The sequence below is a fragment of the Pygocentrus nattereri genome, chromosome 23, assembly GCF_015220715.1.
Source record: "Pygocentrus nattereri isolate fPygNat1 chromosome 23, fPygNat1.pri, whole genome shotgun sequence".
In the NCBI taxonomy this organism is placed as follows: Eukaryota; Metazoa; Chordata; class Actinopteri; order Characiformes; family Serrasalmidae; genus Pygocentrus; species Pygocentrus nattereri.
The window spans coordinates 26,357,344-26,369,835 of record NC_051233.1 but is presented as its reverse complement, the minus strand read 5'-3'; positions in this window follow the sequence as shown (position 1 = coordinate 26,369,835).

Sequence of the window (12,492 nt, the reverse complement as noted above, 5' to 3'; positions counted from 1 at the left end):
TCACAGCACAGGACGTGGTAAGAAGGATTTGTTATGCACCTTAATCATCACACACTGTCCTGAGACAATATGGCAACAGGGATCCCCCTTAGTAGGATCTTTCCATGCATCCAACACCTGTTTCCAAGTGACTGCAATGGCTTCAAATGAAGTCTGGCAGTACTGCCAGAGTAGCAAGCATACATTTATATCTGCAGCTTTCAAATCAATAATCCTAGAGAGTGAGATGGGATTACCCACAATAATATCATGTAGTGACAGCTGGGTATTTCTGTTAGTCAAAGCTCAAAGTACCGCAGGTAAGGCATCCACACAAGGAACCCCTTCATAATGTTGCCTGGTTTGGACTTGGAAGCGCTTTCAAAAGCCGTTTTGGCGTTGCTATGACAACACATTAACTTTTAAATCTTTAGAAAGCACACAAGCATAGTCAGTGCTACTAGCTCTGGCTGTGGTGCAGAATAAGGATCTTCCAGTAGCTATTTCTTTATACTACATTGTGACAGCCTACCTTGTGCGTTCTCTGTCATCAAGGACATGGGAAGAACCAATAACACAACATCAGCATTTGGCAAAGGTGCTTCAGCATACATACATTGCACAAAACTAAAAACCAGCGTTTCACAGTCATGGTCAACTGGATTGTATTCCAATTTACAGAGTGACCTTTTGATCACTATATTAGGGGCAGTTAAAACCGCAAACCAGTTACCCCATCTGTGTGCTGTCACTGAAACAATCCTGCTATTTAAGAGTCAAGAGCAAACTGAGTGTAGACATTTCACAGTGAGAACCTGATCTATAATGATAGGAGCTACAGATGAAACAGACAGAAAGGTCCATGTTCACTAGGAGGTCTAGAGCCAGTGCACTGCAAAATGCATCCTTAAGAGTTTGGAAAACTTGTAACTGATCATCACTTAGCTGAAACTCACTTTTCAGATTTCCTGTTTTACGTTTCGGTCGGCAGTAACTGCACAATCTCAGAAAAGACTGCAGCTGTGCAAATGTAACAGGTTGTGAAATAACACATACTGCGACACAACAGTCAGGTAATCTGCCCCATTGGTACTGATATAGCCATGATTGACTGTCTTAATGCAAAGGCACTGACCAAAATCTATTTGCCAAATCGATTACAAAGAAAACACAATGTTCAGGCAACACAATCCATTTAATATTGTTGATCGATCAGTTACCACAGGTGCAATTTTTGTAATGCACCTGTAAGGCTTCACAAATATCTACAACCAGATGAAATGAATTCCCTTTCAGAACCGGCCACACAGGTATGCTGCTGGGACTTTGGGATGGAACCAACACACCTTGACTAACTAAATCCTCCATGATAGGCTTGAGGTTCAACCTTTGGTAAGCCACAATCTGTGGGAGATTTGGACCAATTCAGTCATAAAAAAAGGACTATGACAGCTTGAATGATGACACCTAACACCACCATTATAACACAAGACAACACTAAAAACCTTTATACACATAAATGTTTATACTTCCACAGGCCTACTTTATAAATACATCATCACACCAATCAGGTGCCTCTCTACCACCCCTTTCTGTAGTACAGTTTTCTTCAGCCATGGGCTTATAGACAACACACCACAATACAGGCTTAAACACACTCTACCGCCATTTTTAGGGCTTCAAAATGGGCCACTCACCTACATCAAAGAGATGAGAAGTCCACCACATGAAGAATACAAACCTGTCTCAAAACCACGGAGCTAGCCGTATGTCTAGAGAACTGAAGTTTATTTCTTGACAGCAGTTTAGTCCTGTCCATTCATGCTGAAGTTACTTCAGGCTGGATTCCTGTCTGTATGAGGCACAATACAGGACAGGTCTTTGAGAACATCAGAGCTGGAGGGATGCGTGACAAGTGCACTCTACTAACTCAAACCACTGCATCATTTCTGCCATTTTCATTTAAAGTATCTGATTGTCACAGTTGGCTCCTCCCACTCCATGTGCTTTTTGTTTTGATCTTCCATTTGCGTTTTTGATCCATGTGCTTTTTGTTTTGATCTTCCATGTGCGTTTTTGATCCATGTGCTTTTTGTTTTGATCTTCCATGTGCGTTTTTGATGCATGTGCTTTTTGTTTTGATCTTCCATGTGCATTTTTGATCCATGTGCTTTTTGTTTTGATCTTCCATGTGCATTTTTGATCCATGTGCTTTTTGTTTTGATCTTCCATGTGCATTTTTGATCCATGCGCTTTTTGTTTTGATCTTCCATGTGCGTTTTTGAGCCCCCTTGTTTAGTGACTACACCCCTGATTGTCACCACCTGTTTTCCACCTGTCCCTCGTTATCCCTGTGTTTTATAAGCCCACTGTTTGCCCTTTGTTTTCGTTGGTCTTTGTTGGATGTACTGGTCTTATGTATTGTTGTCTGAACTGTTTACGTTGTTGTCCTGGATGTACTGTTTGTATGTTTGATTCTAGTTTGTCAGTCATGTCTGCCCCCGATCAATCCGTGTTGGCTCTATGACCCTGGACCGTTTCAACTATGACCCTGGATTTGCCCATAGTAAACGCTGCTTATCTCCGCATATGCGTCCGCCTCCTCGCTCCCCATTACATTAAGGCTTAAAGACAAGGCAGGAGGACAGAGAGAGATCTAATCAACACTACCATCCCACTCACCTCAATGTCCTCAGCATAGAGCACAGCATTCCAGAACTCACATGTATATTAACACCAAATGTTTTTTTTTCTGTTTAAGGTTTATGCAGGTCAGTACGATCTCTGTATATAAAAACATGTCCTTAGTTTGTATATTTCATCTATGTCTTTTCTATATAATATGCTTATGTTCATTTGCAACATGTTGATCTTTTTTTCACTTAAGCTGCATCATGTAGCTTTTTTATGTGTTATTCTCAGTCTATGAATGATGAAAGTAAACTAAAGCAATTAGTTACAAGAGGCACAGGCATTACTGCAATTTTATCATGGGCAATAGTGCATGCCCTCAACTGGTGAGTTTTCAGAAACTGTTATTATTAATAAGAATCTAACTAAGTAAATATTCTGCCAAGAAATGTAACTTCTTTAGACTATGACATCTTTCCCAAAGAAAAATGGACTGGGATGGGGATAAGTTTTGGTTGAATATCACTGTATATTGTGGTCATTTCATAACATACCACTGTTTAATGCAAAATCCTTCTTTTTAAAAGTACTTTTTGGTCATCACTGTGAGTCTTTTATAACACCAATTCAACAGTTCCCATGCGAGGGCTAGATCTCAAATGTCTCCCTGCTGCCTACGTAGTGCACCCTAACAGTGCATAATATAGCTAGGAAAAAAAAACTGGATTCATTATTCCATTAACAGCATTCACTACAAGAATCTGTAGTGAACAAATAAGGTACTCTAAGGTAAGGCTCCTCAACAGTTTGGAGTCTCCTTTGCCATTTTGTTCATTATGTAATGCACCAGATATTTTCAGTGGTGACAGGTCTGGACTGCACACAGGTCAGTTTAGCTCCCAGACTCTTAATACAGAGCTTCTCTGAAAAAGACATCATCTAGATGTGAGCATGTGGTCCCAAAACATGTATATATCATTCAGCATTGATAGTATCTTCAGAGATGTGCATGTCACCCATGCCATGTCCACTAATGCCCCCCTCAGCTATCATGAATACTGGCTTTTGAACTGTGCACTGATAACAAGCTTAGTGGTGTTCAGCCTGAAGGAGGCTAAAGACTGATAACAGCAGCTGTCAAATCATTGCACGCTCTCATCTCTTTACTGTCTGGTCTGTATCACTTTCATTTCCTTAATGAACAAAGGGGAGGCCAACACAGACTGAATCTTACGCATGTGATCTGGGGGAACTGCATGGAAAAAGGGCACTTTGCCAAAGACTGCAACACAGAATGGAAAGAGGAAGAGAAAACCCAGACTGACTTACGGGGGGAGGACAAGGATGGTGAGGCGACTGAGAATGGGAGGGATAATGTAGACCAAGAACACACACATAACACAAATTTGTCATTTTTACAATGCACAGCTTTTCCTTTCACCCAACTGCCATGTACACCTCTGTCAGTTGAGGGAAGGAAAATACAATTCCTTGACTCTGGAGCAACCCACTCAGTAATATAAATGGCTGAATTTCATGAGAATCCAAAACTCAGCAACCGCAGTGTTTGCACTGTGGGGGTTACTGGGCACTCAGTAGTGTAACATTTCAGTCAACCATTGGGGTGTGAGACTGAGGAGGTGCGCAAAATAAAACATTTATTTCTTATCTCAAGCACATGTCCCATAAACCTGTTGAGAAGGGATTTGATGTGTGCATTGAGCCTCTGCCTATAGTTGGCACCACAAGGTGTCACTGTCATAGAAAACAGCCTGAATTTTGTCAAAGTAGGACCAGCAAGTCCTCTCTACCTATACAAGTGGAAGTTGTGTCCTGACCCAACCACAAAAATCACAGTATATTTGATGGAAAAGGTAAGGGAGAAACTGAGTGAGGAACAAAATATTGAGTATATGCCCCCTCCCAACCTCCACTGTACAGCTAATGTGCAGGGACAAGACATTTGATTGACATATTGTATTGTATTGTATTGTATTGCACTGCTCCGTGTTCAGCTCTGTTCCTTTTTCTCTGGGTATAAACAGTGACTTTTTGGCTATGTTTACACAGCAGGTAAAACTGCCCAAATCCTATCTTATGTGACACAGATTTGTCATGTGTGTGTCAGTGTGAACAGCAAAAAATGCATTGAATCTGACAGTTTCATATGTGCTTTCATATGTGGTACTGAAATCCAACCTGTATCCGATCTGTGGCAATGCGACTCAGTCTGAACAGCCAGATCAGAATTCATGCGACTTTTACGTCAGTACAACTCGACATTCGTCATCACTTCGCACTGCTGAGACTCACAAACATTTAGGCTGATGTTTCTGTACCAAAAAATAGATCAGCACAGGTTCCATGTTTGAAGAGGTTTCGAACGAAACAGCCAAGCGCAGCTTGAGGAGCCCGAGGCTGAAGCTTAAGAGAACAGTTTAAACAATCCGAGGACATGAACCAAAGAAGTGGCCAAATAATGTGCCGTTTTTTACAGTGAACTCAAACACACTGTGGGTGATGAGTCAAGCTGTCAACCACTAGAACATCATAATCGTTCCTGTGATGCTGGCGAAGCTGAAACCGGGCGTGACTAGTGTTCACATGACTGTTTACCTCTGGACAAGCCACAGAACGCACTGTTCTTTTGCGCATGCAGGTTGCTTCAGCTGATCTGTTTAGACTGATGCTGCATACAGATCACATAGCAAAGATACTCTCTCTAGATAGACAAAGCAGTTCTTCTAAGTCGCTCTGGATAAGAGCGTCTGCTAAATGCTGTAAATGTACTTGTAAAAATATGAAAAGAATGGTTGAGGGAACCATTTCAAGTGCCTGAATAAAAGACTGCAAATAACAGAACTCTACTGGGACAAAGATTTCTGTGCATGCCTAGTCGAACTCACTGGATCAGATGAGCTTAATTGTGAGTGTAATCAGAAGCAAATATTTTGTGTGGAACACTCAGCTACACACATCTTCCTAAACCAGCAGCAGTTAAATGGAAGGCGATAGGCCCATGGATGCAGAGATGCTCTGATCCTAGGGAGTCCGACTGGACACTCACAGAAACCCCAGGTATTTGGTTTAGTGCTAGGCTGCAAGCAAAATATAGACAGATAGAAAATGCCATTGTTGACACACAGTAAAAGGGAAATTGAACTTGCACCAAATGACATGGCTAGTGATGTATACAAAAAGGTTCCAGAAATACCCACAGAAAAATTTCCCCCTAAATTGGTGGAGGTACAGTACTGTGCGAAAGTCTTAGGCATCCACGACACATTTTCAAAATCTATTTATTTTTGTAGTATGTGTTTATTTGCTGAGATAAGCATCAAAATTTGAATAAACAAAATTGATATATTAATTGATAATAATTATATATATAATGTATATATATATATATATATATATATATACACACACACACACATATTGATTTTGTGGATGTTAGTGTGTTTGTTTAACCATTTCCAAGCCTCTCCTTGAGGAAGCCCAGTATTATATGAAGTTAAAAAGCAGCTCCTGGTTTGACCAATCAGTGCTCAGTAAATTGTGCTCATGATGTAAATGATGATATTAACAAGTCTCTGTGGCAGCTGTGAAGGCGCCAAGGAAAAATATGGACCCAAGAAGTTCTTATTACTTTTTATTATTTTTATGTTTATTTGAATTATGAATATGACTGTATCCTATTGTACACTGTGATAAACTCACTGCTGAGGTAAATTGTTTAAAAATTTGCTTCAATGCCTAAAACTTTCGCACAGTAGTGTACCTCCTGAATTATGGGCAAAAATAAACATGATGTGGGTGTAATCAAGGGTGCTTAACCAGATGTGAACAAACACAAATCAGTCTACAGGCCTAGACAAGCACAATACGCACAGAAACCAGAAGCTGTGGAAGGGATCAGACCTGTGTTTGACTCCTTATTAAAAGCAGGGGTAATAGTTCCCTGACCTGATTCGACCACCAATTTTCACAGAAAAAAAAATAAAATAAAAGGGTCCAAAAACCTCCTCAACCCGACAAATGGAGGTTTGTACACTGAACAAAAATATAAATGGAAAACCAGTCAATGATGTTAAATGCTATACAGCCTTAGAACAGTAGTCTAGCTATCTTGAATTAATTTGCTATTTTGGTATCATTTACATGATTAAAGGGGCCAAATGTTATGGAAATTGTATTAATTCAATGTATTTCCTTTAGTGCTTGTAGAGTGTAAGATTATGTACAGGCGAAAGTTCATGGACAAAATACCTTGTCCTCTGACTAATAAAAGTGCTTTGCTGCCTAAATATGACAATAGGAAGTATCCTCATATAGCGATTAACCTCTGTCAGCCATCCTGCACCTGACAGTACTTCACTTTCATTAGGTATTCTAGTCGGAGCATCTCTGGTACCTGAACATGCCCTCATGTACTCACAACCTTGTATGGCTATAGTAACGGAAATCTGCTAAAGACTGATAACAGCAGTTGCCAAATCCTTTCCTTATTTGGTACCTAGCCAACACCCAGTTTGGGGTATAAAACCCCTGTGTGAGGGAGACTGCTTCAGTGCTTCAGAGCACGCACTTTCATCTCGTTACTCTCTGGTCTGTTTTTTGCTACTGATATGCTTCCATTGATATTGTGCTGTCAATGCAAGTTAAAACAGACTGTTTGTAATGGATATGCAATAAGTTTTGGCCAAAAACAAGTTTTTAGGTGAATCGGTATTTAACAATGGTGGCTAGCCTAGCAGCTAACTCCACTAATCAAGCAGACCCTTCAGTTACCTCTTACCAGAACATATTTCTGGCTATTACATTCAGGCTATTACATACACCCCTGTGGTGAAATCTACTCCTCACTCTGATGAGCAGATTCTCTGCCTGGATATGGCAGATGTCCAAAGAACCCTGGGGAGAGTAAACACCTGGAAAGCGACAGGCCATGACAACATACCCGGTCAGGTGCTTAAGGAATGTGCCGATCAGCTGGCCAGGGTTGTCACGGACATCTTCAACACCTCACTGAAACAGGCTGTCGTACCAACATGCCTAAAGACTGCCACAATCATACCCGTGTTCAAAAAACCCACAATCTCCTCCCTCAATGATTACCGCCCTGTAGCACTCACCCACATCATGATAAAGTGCACATTCAACCCATACCAGTTCGCTTACCGCCCTAATCGCTCCACAGAGGATGCCATCTCCTCTGCACTTCACCTGAGCTTAGAACACCTGGAAGGAAAGAATACAGATGTGCGCATGCTGTTTCTGGACTTCAGCTCAGCGTTTAGCACAACCATCCCACAACATCTGATGAGCAAACTGGTCCACCTTGGCTTCAGCACCCACCTGTGTAAATGGCTGCTGGACTTTCTAACAAATAGACCTCAGTCTGTGGGCAACAACATCTCCAGTGTCATCTCTCTGAGCACCAGCTCCCCTCAGGGCTGCTTCCTGAGCCTGCTGCTTTTCACCCTGATGACCCACGACTGCAGCGTGCAGTAGTGGGCCTAATCCAGGATGACAATGACCTGCATTACAAAGAGGAGGTGAACCATCTGGTTGACTGGTGTGAAACCAACAACCTGGTCCTGAACATCGAGAAAACCAAAGAGATCATTGTCGACTTCAGGAGGAGCCAACCCACCCACATGCCACTCTTCATTAAGGACAGAGCAGTAGACACAGTTAGCAAAACAAAGTTCCTGGGGGTACAGATGACGGACACTTTGAGCAGCGCATGCACTTCCTGAGACAGATGAAAAGAGCATACCTCCCTGCTCTGATTCTCACCACCTGGCACTGTAGAGAGCATACTGACCAGCTGCATCTCTGTCTGGGCAGGAGCCTGCAGCACTTCTGACTGGAAGTCCCTGCAGAGGGTGGTCAGGACAGCAGAGAAAATTACTGGGACTCCACTTCCTCCAATACAGGATAAATTCGCTGTCTGACCAGAGTTAAGACATAAACAGAGACCCCTCCCACCCACACCATGGACTGTTCTCGCTGATGGCCTCTGGAAGGAGGTTCCAAAGCCTTCAAAGCAGAACAGCCAGGTTCAAAAACAGCTTCTTCCCACATGCTGGAATGCTGAACTCTAAATAACATGCTGCTCCAATTCTTTCTTTTTTTGGTTACCTCGTACATGGGACCTCCAGTGTAATATACTTTTGTACATCTACCTATTAAAAATGATTTATCTGTCAACATACATATGTTTACATATGCACTACACTTTGCACTACATTGTATTTTGCATTACATTGTATCTTGCACGACATTGTAATACTTGTACTACCGATCTACTCTGAGCCAAGACAATGAAATTTCATTCTTGTTCGCACTGTACGGTGTTAATTTGAATTACAATAAAGTCTGTCTAAGTCTAAGTCTAAGTCTAAATATATATTTACTGTATTATGACCATTTCTTGCCCTATGCCATAACACCTTTTAATAGTCATTAGACTTAATAGAGTAATTATAACAACATCTGTCAGTAATGAGATATTAAAGGCGTAACAACAACAGAAAGGGTTAACAACAGAATAGCAGTCTTCCAGGCAAGAGATAATTAATTTGTTTGGAGTGATCTTAAAGAAAACATTTTCTGGTGCAATTACTCTGACAACGCCCACAGTAATGTTTGTGAAAAGATAACGTGCTAGAACATGCAGTAGCTACAAAGAAAAGAGATAATATTCCATCAGACAATAAATCTCACTTAGATTCATCATTACAAGCAAGCTTCTCTTTTTTTTTCAAATGTCTTTATTGCCAATGCTTAGAGAGCTCCACCACTCTGGAGCCCCCACCTGATGTATAGTTGTTGAAGCTGACGAATGTCAATGGAAACTCAGTGAGGCTTTGAGTTCTTTGATAGTATGTAGGCAAGTTCATATGGGCTATAGGCTTACATAGTCTTGCTGGACCAGACATACAACACATACAAACAACATATATTTTCATTACAAACCTATGTCTGGCCCCACAAGACTACACAGTATGCTGCCACAGAGCTTCTTTGACATGTTTCCAAACCACCACTTTGATTTGTGATTGCATGTCTTATGATGTCATTCTTCATTCCTTTCCTTATAACTCACCATTCAGTGGCATTAAGTAAAGAACAGTGTGTACAAGTGGAAGTAGGTTAAGAACATATTCATTCACAAACAGAAACAGGCAGGCACAGGTTAACACAAAGTGAAAAGAATGTGTGAGACTTGGCAGAGGTGTAACAAAACAGATTATAGAATCAAAGAAACTACAATAATTGGAGAGTGGCTTATTGTACTGAGAGAATGTGATTACTGACTATAATAAGTCCATAAATAACTGAACAGTGACACAATTTTGTCAGAATTGTGTTGTTTTGTAGTGGACAGCAGGTCACAACTGAACACACTTTGCTGTTCAGTAAATCATTTTCATTTTCATTCATGAATGTTTTACAAAAGGAGACAAACTTTGTTCTGAAGGCCTACTGTTTATGAACTTTACAACAAAAAGTAAAGTGAACAGAAATGTCACCTCATAGGTGGGGTTAATTGTAACAGTTTGAGGGTCTGGTTGTAACATGCACTAGAAAGGTCTGGTAAGTTAACATAACATAACAACAATAAAGTTAATTTGATTTAATTGGTAACATGATCTTTTTAATACATTTACTTTACTGTTGTTTGACCAAACGAACCAATAACGTCATATTTACATGAACAAGCATAACTAGGTTGCCAGTTTATCTTGAGTAAACTACTCACTTAGATTTATTGACTACAGTATAATTTAAGGATAACATTTCCTTGTCTCACTGTAAATATCCAAAAAAGCTGCTGTTCACAGATTTGTGCTGTATATATGGTAACATATTCATCAACTTTGCACAAAAAACTCCAAATACAGAAATAGATATTTTGAGCAATAAACAGGAGATTCAGAGTCAGAAACATTACATCCTTTGTATAAAGAATAAAAGCAGCTTATATCCAAACAAAATGCCTCAAACTTCACTTTTTTATTGAAAAAAGTGGAAATGGTCTCAACTGGCAAAGCTGATTTCTTCATTTTGAATCATACACAGCATGCGTTTCACCAAGGCCTGTTTGCAATTTGTGTGGAACATTTGAGAGGGAGGAGCTGAAAGTGGTGTTTTGGAATGCTGAACAGTTTTCCATCCTTCATGAAGTAACCTCAGACAACCTCAACTTATTCTGCACTTTCTACTGAACTGCATTTGTAGGAAACCTAAATAGCATATTGTTCTTAATGCTCATCTTACAATCAAGAAAGCACTTTTAAAGTTTTATCCACAGGGGATATATAATATATATATATATATATATATATATATATATATATAAACAGAATTGATAATGAAGAGGAATGTAGCACAAGTTTTACTGTGGGATGACACCCTCTGTAACCAGGATCAAAGATCCTTTCGCTGTACATGCTGTTTTATGATCTGCTTAATATTAGCTTACTATATGTGCAAGTGTTGCAGACGAATCACACTTGCCAGGGGAACAGTACTTTTCTGACTGCATTGTGCCAAGTGTAAAGTTTGGTGGAGGTGGGATTATGGTGTGGGGTTGTTTTTCAGGAGTTGAGCTCGGCCCCCGAGTTCCGGTGAAAGGAACTCTTAATGCTTCAGCAGATCAAGAGATTTTACACAATTTCATGCTCCCAACTGTGTGGGAACAATTTGGGGATCCCCCCTTCCTGTTCCAACTTGACTGCACACCAGTGCACAAAGCAAGGTCCACAAAGACATGGATGAGTAAGTTTAGTGCAGAAGAACTTGACTGGCCTGCACAGAGTCCTGACTTCAACCCGATAGAACACCTTTGGGATGAATTAGAGCGGAGACTGTGAGCCTGGCCTTCTCGTCCAACATCAGTGTCTGACCTCACAACTTTCATTATAATAGGTCCAGTTCAACACCATCACACAAAGTGACCTTGATAATAATTTGAATAATGATTATTCTAATCAATAATGTGAATAAAGTAAAATGAAAAAAAATATATACTAGATAACAGTAAACAGTAAAATTGTCAGCAAAAACTAGAAATTCATAGGCTAAGAGCTGCTGTCCTGAACTGCAACAGACTATACCAGTGCATCTAATATGGTGGCCAGTTAGTGTATACAGTCAGTCCCATAAGTATTTGGACTGTGACACTTTTTTGTAATTCTGAGTCTGTACAAAACCTCAATGAATTTAAAATGAAGCATGAAGATGAAGCGTGAAGATGTGATTGAAGTGCAGACATTCAGCTTTAATTCAAGGGGTTTGACAAAAATATTGCATTAACTGTTTTGTAATCCAGCATTTTTATCATTTTTTTTACTTTGAGCCTATAAAAAAAGAGGGACTCTATGGACTAGAGGGAACAATGGCTATAGTTCCTAAATGGTTAATGCAATATTTTAACTAAACTCCTTGAACTAAAGCTGAAAGTCTACACTTCAATCATGCACTGACTGCTTCATTTCGAATGCACTAAGGAGTTCGAATACTTACAGCCCTGACTGCATATTCTAAAGTAATATAACATCTCTATTGCTCTTATGCAAAAAAAACCCATTCAACTATAAAACAAACCATAAATGGCAAACATAATTTACAGAGAAGAGACAACATTTATAACCCCAGCAAAAATGTCTCACTTTGAAGCATCAATACGTTTTTTTTTACATAAAATTTCAACCCCTCCCAACTCCTCCCTTTAAGTGATACCGGTGAAGTCTCAATAGACTTGTGACACTAGGCTTTTCCAGGAACTTTTCTAGCACTGATGTAGTCCATGAGTGTTTTCTCCACAGCCTGGACTTCTTCTTCCGTCCACTTCTTTCATTTGGTTTTTGA